This window comes from Larus michahellis, chromosome 9 (genome assembly GCF_964199755.1).
Source record: "Larus michahellis chromosome 9, bLarMic1.1, whole genome shotgun sequence".
Classification (NCBI taxonomy): domain Eukaryota; kingdom Metazoa; phylum Chordata; class Aves; order Charadriiformes; family Laridae; genus Larus; species Larus michahellis.
The window spans coordinates 7,837,356-7,851,083 of NC_133904.1; the positions used below are offsets into that span (position 1 = coordinate 7,837,356).

The window sequence follows — 13,728 nt, forward strand, 5'->3', positions numbered from 1 at the left end:
TGTTTTTTTTCCAGGATGCCTAGCAGCTGGTAATGTAGTCATCGCAGTGTTAGTTCAGTGACTGGTTGTAACTCTTGATTAATGATAAAGCGGGGAGGAGTGGACTTTGCAGAGAAAATAACGAGTAGGTCTCATTCTGGCCATCTCCAGCCTGTCTCTGAAACGCATGGGAGGATGCAGGCACAGCCAGGATGTCACTTTGCGTGAATGCTGAGCAGTAGCAGGCTCAGATAATTTTAGGCCATATTTGATGTCAGGCTTTGAGGTGAAGGTTATGTGGACTTTTGCTGACTTGTTTTGGGAATGTTTTTGCTGGTGGCAAAAGCTTGCTTCCTGCCCCGGCATGCACTCAGGAGTTTCAGAAGTCCTGGGCTGTTTGGGTACTGGACAAAATCTGTACCGTGTACTAATGCTACTTAATAACATCCCTTGCTTTGAGCTGCCTCTTTAAAGATATAGTTGTTCCCCCTCTTTATTGGGGGGGGAAGGCAACCGAATGAAAGTTATTTTGTTAGGGACAGGGGAAAGTTGAGCTATATGAAAGCAGATCAGGCAACCTGCTGATGGGGTTGCAGGGTAAAAGATGCCGTATGTTTGCATGCTGGTGGTTTCCAGCCCTCCACCTTGATGTAGTAACTGCAGATCCGCTGCAGCTACAAATGGCTTGTAAAAGCACCCTGCGCTACCTTCTGCCTTTGCGAAAATGATTCTGTACATAAAGGAAACAAAATACAAACACAGTTTAATTCTGAGCTTTGCCGCTGTGCACTCAGTGGTATTTGTGCAATGAACAGCATTGTAGCTTCAGCTGTGAAGTGTCCACGTACCCAGCCTGCCTTGCAAGAGCTCAGATGGATCAGAACAATGTGCCAACGTGCTTCATGACCACATGTGTTAATGCACCCAGAAACAAGCTGCGGGCCCTTTAGTACAGGGTGGGCCCAGAGGCTTCATTCAGAGGTTCATCAATAATCTGTGAAAATCACACAAGCCACCGCACCGTGCCTCACTCATTGCCTGGTTTGCTGCCGGCATCGCTTCTGCCTTTCATGGACCACAGGGCAGGTGAGAAAACAAAGAGGAGGGACTGTGTGCAGGAAGGGTCATATGCGGAAGTTCCCAACCTGGATTTTAATAGAATTAACAGCTTATTTACAAGGGAAAGGGGAACACGTATGGCATTTTTCTAATAAGAACAGTGACATACTAGTCATTATAAAAGGCTTCTAGATAAGGCATAGCATCTCTTCTTGAGGCTTTTAAACAAACACATGTAAATATTGGTAAGCAGTTTCCAAGCTGATACTATCACACATCCTTACCATTGCAGTTTTGGTGCTGTCAATTTTCTTTTGAGCCCTTCAACATTGAACATGCAGATTGATCATAACGCTTAAGTGCTTTTCAAAATCCAAATAATACCTCTCAGCCCTGATGCTGGTATAGTGCTTTTCATCTGAGTGCTTTACAAAAAGAAGGTAAAATTAGGCTGCTAAGCTGCAATTTGGTACCATGTTTATTGACATAGAAGGTCAATACAGCGTAAAAGAGTATTTCAAACCAAACGATTTCTCCCTTATGCCATATCAATGCTATGAATAGAAATCAATACTCTCTGAAAGTATTTGAGCCTATTCAGTAAAAAACCCACACTCAGAAATCTTGCGGTAGCATTCTCTTCTACGTAAACTGTTCATGCTGAGTGCTCATCAAATACCTAAATTGCCTTATTTGTTGTCAGAGTTGATGGGTGATCTCTCTCTGTTGACTGTGTGCTGATAATGCTTTCTTAAATGAGGCTGCAGCTGGGAGTTCAATCGGACGGCGCGGTTCAAAAGTCACCCCAGTTGTAAACGGAACAGGTTTCACTGGAGTTATGTCATCTCTGCATAATGGGGTGTTAAATGCTGAGAGCAGCAAGCACTACTTGCGAGATACAAGGCGTTGCTAGGACAGACTTTAGACATATCTGTTAAGTTTGAATGTGAATTTGGGAGGGAGATTTGGGAAAAGGGCTGACTTCGCTTTGGAGCATCTCTTCTGCTCTGCTGTGGATGGCACTCCTGCTCAAACACTGAGCCCCTCGCCTTCAACCTTCAGCTTCAGGGGCAAGGCAGGTAGGTAAGGTGTGCTTGAGTGGATCTCACATGTTTGGAGTCAGATGATGGCTCTGGGCAAACGTGATCTGCACTGTACGAGTCTGCAGCTACCCGCCTAAATGCTTACTTGTTTGAGCTGTTGTGTAACTCACCCGTAATCTGAGCGCTGGGTTGCAGATTTTTGTTGCATCATTAGACCTTCTCTTTCATTACTGGTTTGGGACCATTATACAGATCTCCTAATTTATATAATTAAGTGCTGTGCAGCTCCAGTGACATGTTGATTTGAGGAGTAAAGTGACTTAATGCCGTGGTTGCCCGGCTGGTGTCTGGCAGAGTCGGGCAGCCGCATGGCAGTGGATGGAAGCAGCCAGCTTTTGAAGAAAGCGGGGATGTCACTGCTGTGGAGAGGGTGGGTGGAGAGGCGATACCAGCCGGATTACAGAATGTGCTGTCAGTCATCTCTAAAGCCTTGGGCGGGTCGCTTCATTTTCTGGCCCTTTGTGTCCCCTCCCAGCATTTAGCTCTTTAACCTGTAAACATGGTGGCAAAGGGGTTCTTGCTGTGTTTCTCCATGGCGCTCGGCATGGAGGGACCTTGGCCTTGGCCAGAGCTGCAGTGGCAGACAGGAATACAGATTTGCACTTTGTATTTTATACCAAGATGATTCTTAACATGGAGGAGGAAGCTTGTATTAATGTGTCAGTGCATGTTACATGCTGATATTTGGTTCCAACGTGTACATGTTCCCTTCCTTATCAAAAGATTTCTAAGTACAGTACAAGTTCTTTATTTTATTGATTGTTTTTTGAAACTGTGTGGAAATGAGGAAGAAAATCAGTTTTGTATGTGGGAAAAGTCAGATTAAATACGTGAATTGTGCAGGCTGCATGGCTGAGGTTGGGAGTGCCTTGGAACTGATGAAGGTTTTGACTTCATTTCTGTGGTGGTGGAGCTCATGAGCCTGTTTAGCTCAATTGTACACGTGGGAATTGAGACAGAGGCCACAGTTGACTGGGACAGTTTTGAACAATGAAAGCATGGGGATAATGTCATAACCTTGAAGTCATGGCCTCGCTTTGAGCGGGGTGATGGAACAGATGACCTCCAAAGGGACCTTCCAACAGAAATTTTTGCCTGATTCTTGTTTACAACCACTCTGCCTTTACTCAGGGTTGCATCCTGTTCTGGGGTGACATGTCTCCTTCCCAGGAAACGTTTAGCGTGCCCTGCTCACGAGCTGCACCCAGTATTTCAAAGAAGATAGGCCTGTTCTGTTAAGCGGGGGACTGTGGTTAAGCAGTGTTTTCCTTTGTGTTGAGGCATTGTGTTCATAGCTCTTGGTGTTGGCCATATTGAAGTAGTCCTTGGCTTCACAGTTTGTGCTTCCTCTGTTTCCTGGTCTTCTGGAGGGGATTTATTTTGGGTTTTGGCCCGTGCTAGCCAGAGGGCACAATTCATTCAGATTGTAACCTGAATGTTATGGTAGAGGAGAGATGGTTCCTATGGCTTTGCTCCCTGGATGGGAAGAGCAAGAAAACAAAAATAAACAAACAAAAAAAAAAAAAAGGAGGGGAGAATGAGAAGAATCTGTTGCAGAATTAAAAGAGTTTGTGTTTTAGGAGTGGCTGGGGACTTGAGATGTTACTGCAGCTTGCTGCTGTTTGCTTTATTTTTTAGCTAATCACTCTGATATTGTTCCCCAGTATCAAGGGGGATGCTGGTCTTGCCATGATGGTTCAATGAAGTGTTAATGCATTGCACAGATTTTAAACTCTCCAAGAATTAAGTTTTAATATCTCCTGCAGACAGTCAGCCATGATGGTCTTGCAGAAATAATTTGAAGTCCTTATCTCAATCCTGATGTGCTTTTACAAGACTGGAAAGAAGCAGTTGCTATTTGGGATTAATGCTGTGACATACTTCAAATGGACAAATTTCTGGACCAAGTCCTGCTTTTGTTATTAGTAAAAACTGTAATGGTGCACAAAAATACTGTTATACTTTCCAGGTTTTTTTTCTTCTGGTTTTAACCTTCAAAATATGTCGTATGCCTTTCAAGAGCACTTGTGGAGGACTCTGCTCTCAGAGGTAGGGGGGTTTTGCTGCTTTCAGTGACACCTTGTCTTCTCGTGGGGAAACAGGTTCCTGGGGGTTATTGCACAAGTTGAGTTTATGGAGCTCAGGTTATCGTGAAGAGGCAAGGCGGAGATGCATAAAGCATCCCTGGTCTATTTGTTTCACTGCTTTGCAATTGCTGGTGGAAGTAAAAAGCAAACCCAAAATTTTTTTCATTTCTGTTCAGATCTCCAAGTTCTAGAGAAAAAGATTGTGTCTGTCCAGGGCTAGAGTGAGCATGGAAGCGCTCTTGGTTGGGTGCTTCCTTGCTTCCCTTTTCCACCGAAATGGGAATATTTCTATCTACAAGTTCAAGGCAACACTGTCAGAGAGTTTTAAGTTTCAAAAGTTACCTTAGTGTATATGAAAGAATTTTTGTCTCCCATCTCTTGGTAATCAGGATTAATGGGACTCCACTTAACATCTTAATGTTATCACTTGCTCTGCAGTGTGTACAATCGTGTGCAATATGGATATGTTTTACTTTCTATTGTTTTAGAATTCTTGGCTTTTCTTCATCCAGCATGCCAAATCAGATGCTGCCCTCTAAACAAAATCATTCGTTTACTTTCAGAGGAACCTTGTGTGTGCGTCAAAATGTAATGAGCTGCAATCTGCCCTCTGCTCTGCAGCTAAACATGTAGTGTGATGTGGCAGTTACTGGATCCATGTTGCATTTATGCTTGTCCAAAGCAAAGCAGTTTTTAGGCAAATAATTTGTAATTCTTCTGTTTATATTGCCAACGCATGTACATCGATTTGTCTCACTGAGTGCTGTAGCAGCTTGGATGCTGTTGCTCATCTCTAGCTTTGGTGGGGACCTGCTTGACTTTCCCTTGAGGTCAACTGAGGGAAGAAGCTGCTGCTCTGAACGTGGCTTTGTAGCATGTGACTGTGGGAAATGCCTTGTCCGAGCGGAGTGTGTCCGGGCTCCCTTCCCTAAGGAATTAGGAAACATGGTTCAGACCACGGGACAAACTTCCGAGAAGGTCTTGTGAGCCAGTTTCTCTTGGGAGACGCTATAGGAGCAGGAAAAGGATGTCCTGTAATGAAAATATCATGGTATATGAGTATAGGCTGTGTATTAAAGCAAAAGGTAACAGCAGCATGTAGTTGTACACGCAGTAATTTGGGAGATGAGGAGGAGAAGCAGTGTTTTCCTTGACATCATTTGATATGAAATTGTAAGGAGGTTTTATAGCCGGCAACAGCCAAAATTTGGAAATACTCCAGAGGTTGGTTTGGGTGCCGTAGCTGTGGGATTGGCTGTGTTTGGGTGTCTTGGCTATCAAAAGGTTACAAGGTTCCAGCTGTATCAAATAATCCCAAATAATCAGCAGTTCATCTCCTAGACCGTTAGTGCCCTGATCTTGGTGCTGTTTTTTGAATTTGTTGGAAGCTTCATGATGGCAATTGCAACCAGATGGTGAGATAACTCGTTTGACGTGTTAAAGCGATCAGCTGGCAGAGCAACAAAACATCCAACACTTCTCAGAAAAATAAAATGGGTTTGTGTTCAGGGGGGAAAAAAAAAAAAAAGGGCAAGCTTAAAGGAGTGGTTTCCTCTGTGCCGGGAGGTGTTTGGGAAGGGTGAGTGTTTGAGAAACCAGCAGAGCAACTGGAAACCATGAGATCCAAGTGTTGGGGCTCTACCAAACGTGTGTTTGAGAGCCCCAGCTGTTTGCTCCAAATTAGACTTTCAACACAGGATAACTCCTTTTTTTTCCACTGTGTTAGTCCCCGCCATTCATTTAATTTAGAAATGTAGAGATTGGCTCCTCTGCCTGTAAAGGAGGCATCAGATGCAGATCACCTCTAAGCCATTGGGCTCTTTGGGAAAAGAATTTACCCGTTGCAGGAATTGCATACATAATCCACAGGGTCAGTTACCTTGTCTTTTTAAAAGTCTAAACAGCTGTAATACAGACCTTAAACTTTCTTTCCCTCTCTCTTCCATAAGCATGTTTCAGTAATTCATCAGTGGCATGGGTAACTTCTGCTTCAGCTGTCTCAGTACGTAGGGAGCAAGACATGATCAGTCTGCCATCAAATAATCTTGTCCTAGCAAACAGGATGGGGTTTTTCCTCTTATTAAACCCAAGCATAATAGGTAGCGTAAAGGCAAGTGTCAAAAGGACTCTCCTTTACATTCTCATTTACTTTAGTGAGTACTGTGTGATATCGTGGCTATCGTGACTATAGGCCCTTTTGGGTACAGATGATCCAGAGTTATGGGTCAGAATACTGGAATGTTAGCATAGAAGTGGAGAAACTCGGTTGTTTTTTACAGCTTTCCTTATAAAAAACAGTGTATGTCATCATCTTCCTGTGATGACACAGAACAGTTTTTGGTTTGTAAAGCAGTATGACCTCACCCATGAAACATAGTTTTTAAACCATCTTTTAAAGATTCAGAAAAGAGGAGCTATGTCAGTGTTTACCTACACTTCGTAATGATTTCCCAGTAAAGGAAGAGGAGGAGAAGGAATCCACATGGGGAAATCTTTCTTCTGAAATGGGTGTGCTTAGGCACGCGGGAGTTATCCCATAGCAGTTTCACAGGAAGCAGAAATCAATTCTTTGGGGAATTGATTTTTTGACATGGACAGCCTTACTGATTGTGCAGGTTCTATATCTAAGACTTTTTAATATTCTTTGCTTCTTTCTGTAGCAATCTAAGAATTCCTACAGAATAAAAGCAAACAAATAAAAAAACAAAAAGCCCAGAGGAGGAATTTTTATGATCTTGTCTTACTGCTTTTTATTGCCAGGCCAGTTGATTTTCTCCGCTTGCTAATACTTTCCAAGTCATGAGCATCCAAGTGAGCTTTGCATGTGTGTCTCCATACACACACACCCTCATGCCTTGGTGTATATGATGAAAAACCTGCGGTGATTCACAGCATACTCACTATTTACTTTACAGTGTTAGCTGTACCCGTATTGCTTGTCGGTTCAAACGAATAGCAGTAAACTCTGCTTTCTCTGCCAAAATATTACAAGTATGGTATTAAAAGCAAAGTTATCAGTGTCTCACAAATGAATGAAACCACTGTGGTGGTGTAGTACATGCCTCGGAGAGAGCTGTTACTTGGAGATCAACACGAGGTGGCTGGTAGGAGCCTTGGTTGCTTGCTTGCTTAACGTAGTTAATAATTGCTTTATCAAACAGTAACCATCTTTTAAAATGTGGTCCCGAAAGTAATACTACAGGAATGCCGGAGGGAAGTTCCAGTCTGTTTGTTTGTGACTGTGAGGATGGTTTTTACTGGTTAATGAATTCAAAGAGGGTTTGTGTGCTCTTGACTGGGATTTAAGAGTTCAGGTAATTCTTCTTTCAGCTCCAGTAGTTTGCCATAAGAATATGTTCAGGGATATGTGACACTGCTATGAAGAAATTCATGCATAATCCTGATACTTTAGGAGGAACAAGAGGGCAAACTTCTTTTCTTTTTTCCAATTTGGTCTATGTTTAAATATGTATATTTGTAGTAAAATGCCTTTTAGCACGCAGTACCCTGTAGTGCCATGCAAAACACTCTCCCCATTTCTCAGCAGGAACAACCAGCAGAATGGATGAGACTTTTAGCAATAAATCTTAAGAAAACATTGTGTAAAACCGACACTGAGGTGTTCAGGTGATGCTGTTTCTTGTGTAGATGAATGAGTGAGATTTGTTGTGCAATGAATTATTTTCCAGTGTTGTATGTTCCCCAGCTAATTCACACAAGACAATTGATTTCCCAGCCGGTAACTAGTTTTGCCATTGTTACTTCTGTGCTTGTAATTGCACTTTGAACTCATCAGGTTGGCTCAGGCTGTGAGATTCCCTGATTACGGATGCTTTCCCAACGGGGAGTGCGCAGGGGCAGAGTCTCCCCTATCTGGTAGAACAGGAGGAGGCAGTCGGCGTGTCGTGCTTGTGTTCGGTGATGTGTGTGTAGCCACAACCTTCCCTGGTGTGGTAACCAAATAATGGCCTAAGGTGCCCTGATGACTTTGATTTAGCTAATAAAATCTCCCACACAGCATTTAATAAGCTAAAGCCCAACCTGGGCTTTTTCTCCTTTTGACACTTAACCCGCTTTACCTGCTGTTTCCAGGTGTACTCAGTAGACCAGATTCATCCCTGTGGATGAATCTACTGAGTAGATTTTGCTCCAGAGCCTGGGGAAAAGTGCAGGCAACCCAGAAGGGTTTTGGCAGAGACTTGCTGGTAGATTTAAGCTTTATCTGCTGGCCGTCACCTGCCGTCATCTGCTTTTGGCGCTTTTATTCCTTTTAAAATATTTACTGTAAGGGAGTTCACAAATAGTTGATGAAGTCTGTCTTGGAGGGGTTGTGTTTAAGATGGGTGTAAAGAACTTAAGGCCTACTTAGTGGTTTGGGATACGATGAGGGACAACAGATCAGCAGCTTTGGGGATAAACCAAATAGCAGGACAGTAGCAAATACAACTCAGCAGCACAATTATTCTTAGATGGTGCCGGATGCCCCTGTGGCTCTATGGGTAGCCAGTGTGGTCGTTGCCCTGTGTCTGTGCTTGGAATCCTGGGGTAGGTCACAATGCAGGAGCCAGCACACGCCGCCCAGATGGCTAGCAAGGTAGACGATGGTTTCCATCTCCCTCAGTGAAGGTTTTGCGATGCCAGCTTAGATGTTGGGACCCTCAGCAGCTGTGCTGTCCCTTGCACCTGATGATGACTCCTTCCCTCTCTTCCAGGAGCTGAGTGTCGTGACCTGCCTCGCTCCTCCCTGCTCGGTGTGAGAAGGACCTGAAGGATCTTGGAGCCACCTGTACTGCTTCATGCAGTTAAAGTAAGGTTAAATGTTTTGGCAGCTCTTTCAGGTACAAGCAAGGGTTGAGGCAAGGGGTCTGGGGGAATGGGTTTACCCAGCTTACCTGCTTGACAGCAGGAAGGGATGCTGATATCAAAGCACGTGTTATAGGCAAATTCAACAAGTTATTTTGCCATAAAATACAACTTCTTTGCAGTGGAAGCAAAAAATAAAAGGAAAGGGGTGTGTGGCCTCAGGCCTTACATCAGCCATATGCTTTGGTGTAAAATAGGACTTAATACTTAGAGCATCGACTGGTTTTCACTGTTATTTTAAGATATGACTTTCACATCCTCGAGGCAGGCATGTGGTTACAGCCTGAAGATTTCTGTGGAAGTTGGTCAGGATCAGAGCTCAGGTCCCACCAGCTGCTGGTTGGACATGCCTCCCAGTCAGCACGACAACCATCTGTCTGTCCTGGAGCAGTTGTGGCATTGAGGCTTCTGGGTTTGTTTTTCTATTAAGACCAGCTTCTCGGTGTGGTGAACCAGATCAGGGGATGGATCTGACCTAAAAGCGAATATATGGTTATTGCATTACTGACAGTAGCTGTTCTGACTCATGGAGTTACACCCATTCTCTCCAAAAAGACTTGAATTTGCAAAAACTGTTAGCCTGAAGCAAAGAAACTGCGAGAGTATTGCTTGGAAATGGGCGCTTGCCATGCTTGAGCTCTGTTGAGGGAGGGAGGGAGGAAAATCACCACAAGCTGTCTCTTTTCTCCTCCCACTGTCTCTAACCTGTTTACCTTCTGCAGTGGCTCACATTTTCCATGGTCTTGTCTGAGAAGACCAGTGCTTTGACAATACCGGGTCCAAATCATTTGGCGTTACTGAGCTGTGGCAACAGCTGGGTGGATTAATCATAAACTGCTGTTACTGTAGAGAGACAAGTACTTATTGTAATTATTTGGGTTTCCTTTTTCCAGTGGGTTGGGCAGGGGAATTATACCTATTTTCAGAGCTTGAGAAAAAAAAAAATGAAGTCTTTGGCAAAACTCTGAATGAAACCTGCTTTATCGGGAATGAATATGTGACTGGCTGAGAGCTGGTCTCCAGGTTCATCATGAACGTTGATGCTCATTAGCCAAATGTATGGGCCATGTTTAAAGGAGGAATGCATGACACCAGCTGCCGTGTAAGAGAAGCAATACGTGGCTTGATTTGACTGTAGTTTCTTAACTTGCTGCTAATTCCTGGAGTGCAGTGAGCTTGCAGCCAGCAGTGCTTGATGCTGAGGAAGGTGCCAGACCCTTCCTGGGGGTGACCAAGGGGATGACTTCTTCCTTGCATGGCAGCAGTGCAGAAATCTCCGGGGAGCCCTAACACAGGCAGTGAGAGCTTCTCACCTGACCTCCCGCCTGGGAACCAGCCTCTGCATCACGTCTGATTTCTGGGTGTGCCTCCTCTGATCTGGAAGAAAAAAAAAAAGCTAAACTGGAGTTTAGGAGCCGCATTCTCATACCCATTCCTTTTTTTGCCTGCTGGTCTAGTATTTCCATAATTGTGCTTACAATTATAATCTTTTCATTTCATTCATGCAGTGGTAACTGCTTAATGAACTTCATGTTAATGAGCTCTGTAACATTTAAAATAGCTGCATAACTTGGGGAAAAAAAAAACACCAAACCCCAGTAATAAAGGGACGTATTTCCACTCCCCAAGCTTAATCCTGCGTTCTAACGTAATTGCAGAGAGTTGCCTGGCTGGCGAACAGCTGCACAGCGTGGGCTCTTGGTTCTGCATAGCTGCTTGTCCCCGAGCTGGGGTAATAAATGATTTACTGGGGAGGCTGGGACCTGTGGGCACTTAACCCGTTCGATTCCTGAGGGACTGGTCTGAAAGGCCACTTTGTAAAGGCAGTTGAAAGAAATGATTTCAGGTGCAAAGTGGGGTGTCTGTTTGCTAAGTTTGCTTTTTTTGGGTGTGAGCTTGAACCCAGGAAGTGGGGTTCTGGAAGTAGGTAGAATCTATGCTTATTTGGATTTTTATTATTTGATGCTTTAATTAATTTAAGAATCAGATTTGAGTAAGTTTTCTCTCTCGTCTGTTTTAGAGATGTAATACTTCTTGTTGCTTGGTGTTTTACTTTTTGTGTGGCATTCCCTGGATGTGTAATGTAATAACAGTGTCCTGGGAACAGAGCTGGCAGCTCTGATTTTTCCACCCTGGGGATGTGGTACCAAGTGACACCATCATTGCACTTGCTGGATGCATGATGTGCATTTTTTGAGAGTGTCATGCCTTGGAAGGGATGCTCCAGTAAAAGGAGCGTATTCTGTGATTACCTAAGTAAAGTACTTGTTAGAGGAGAATATTTTTCCTGTAGTTTTGTGAGTTGAAAGAAAAAGAGCACTTAAGAAGAAACAATTCTTAATTTTTCAGTGGCAGATGTGGTTGTCCTGTGCCACAGTAAGTGGGGTTAACACAGGTTCTCCAGTAGGAAATCTGAAGTTTCTGATGAAGTTTTCTTCTGAAAAAAAATTCCAACCAGGCTTTCCCTGAGTAAGTCCGCGATGCCTAAAGCTGCAGAGTGGGAGCATTTGCAAAAGGGAGCCTAAAGGGAAAAGTGAGTCTGATGTGTTCTTCAGAGAGGAAAAGCACATTAAAATATCGTGTACAGAAGGTGCTCTGACCAAAATGAGAGTGGAGGTGTCTCTTGGATCTTGGTCTTGATGCCAGTTTTTCCAACCTCTACCTGTGGTTTTAGCAGTTAAGGTTGGTGCATGCATTTAATAAAATATGCATTGTATAACTACCTGGTTTGCACATGCTAGGAAATATTTAATAATATTTGTCAGCATGAAGACGCGCATGGTGCTTTGGGCCTCGTTCATGATTTTCTCCTCCACACCTGCATTTTTGGGAAGGCAGTGCAAGCGCTGTGGCTTGCGGGGCACAGAGAGAAGCAGGACCTTATCTCGCCGCTCTGGGTTTGGGGGTTTTGTTTCTTCTTTGGAAACATCCTTGCTCAATGTAGTACCTAAAATAACGCAGCTCTGAGAGTCAGGGGAATAGTAAGGTGGAGAAAGCTGGTTTTAGAGCATATGTTATAGTCAAGAGTTGTTGGAGTCAATAGTTGGAGGCGTTGCTCTCTCCCACTGCCAGGCTGCAGGCATTTTGGTGCTGATGACAGCTGCCCATCGTGTTTATCCTTTTATATGTTTGGCTGAAATACTCTCCAAATTCTGTTCTTCCCTCCCCACCGTTCTTCACCTGGTGCTGAGGGTCCCGAGGCACTTTCAATCCCATATAATACACCTCTGCTGTCAAAGGTAACTAGCAACTATTAACTACCCAATGCTTCTGCTTTGGCTGCCCAGCTTGATACCCTGTGGGGTGGACCCCCATTCTGCAGAAAAATGTGGTTTTACTTGTCCTTTGAAAACTGGGGCTTTTCAAGAGGTTCCTCGTTAAGCTCCCAAAGTCAATAATCGCTCTTACAAACACGAGCTGGTTATCATTGAGAGCTTCCCCACAACTTACTGCCAAAACGTGTATGCAGACTACAAAGTGTATTGGAAGGTATAAACTGGATTTTAGTCATTTAAAGAGGCATGTAGAATGTCTGCTAAGGATTTCGGGAAGTTAACGTTTGAGCCTGAGATAAATGTCTCATGCATACGTGAAACAGCTGCTCCAGAACCTGTTGGAAGACTTAATTTGAGTATAAACATACGTGTGCTTTTGCGTACATGCTGCGCTTTAATCCAAGTCGACTGTTAGTTCTTAACTTTATTAGGATGTAGCTACTTGAACAGAAGATGTGGTCTGTGATTTTTATTTTATTATAGCAGCATGATAGCTCCTTTTGAAACATTGTTTGGATTTTACAAATTGGTATCTTAAATATTGTTTGCCATTAGTAATGTTTTAAAGGAAAAAAAATTGACAAGTGAGGGCAGGGTTAGATCTTATTACAAGTTAATCCGTTGGCAGTATGTGTGTATTATAAAATGGGAAATTAATCACCCTGTGTTGATGACCCTTGGACATTTACAAAAGGCCGGTCTTTATGTTGCACAAATAGATTCCGGACACAGGAAAGAGGCTTATGACAAGAGGATGAGATCAGTTTGTATAATTAGAGCTAGCTAATAATCCTTTTACTCTCTGTTTTTCCAACTTTTGCAGTATCTTTCTTTATTTGAAGTTGGGCATATGGAGTGATAGGCGCTGTGGGTTTTGCTTTGTGGGTTTGGTTTTTTTCTGTCTACTAATGGGTGAAGAGATGGGAGCAGGGAAACCAGATGTGCACATTTGAGAGAGATTGCTGCCTTCCTCTGCCAGGCGTAGGTTCTATTAACCCTACACTGCTGCATTTCTTTCCAGGCTTTGGGTAGGAATTAAGCAATCCATTAAATGATTATTTTTTTTTTGACAATTATGAGATTGAAATGTTGCAAAAAAAAAAAAAGAAACTCAGTCCTGAGGCTATGAGTATTTGGCCAGGTGTTTATCTCTGGAGTAAAGCAGTGCTGGTAGAGGTGGGTAAGGGACTTACTATAGCATGAAGAAGACTTAAGCTTATTTTTAAATTATTATTTACTATTAATTATTATTATCATTATTTTTATTATTTTTATTATTTTCTATTATTTTATATGCTAGCCTGTACCTTAGCTTTGTGTTAAGCTTCATTATTTTGGGAAAGATAACGGGATAAACTTGGG

The 13,728-nt window shown here is 43.2% G+C and overlaps 1 protein-coding gene across 1 annotated transcript in view; it reads left to right on the top strand.

Annotated features, from left to right (window-relative positions):
- LOC141749050 (A-kinase anchor protein 13-like) overlaps positions 1–13,728 on the top strand; it is a 103,512-nt gene that overhangs the window by 42,363 nt on the left and 47,421 nt on the right. Inside the window, exon 3 of the mRNA XM_074602064.1 lies at positions 8,941–9,035. The gene's annotated coding sequence lies outside the window, so the exon portion shown is untranslated. The remainder of the gene's footprint in view (positions 1–8,940; positions 9,036–13,728) is intronic.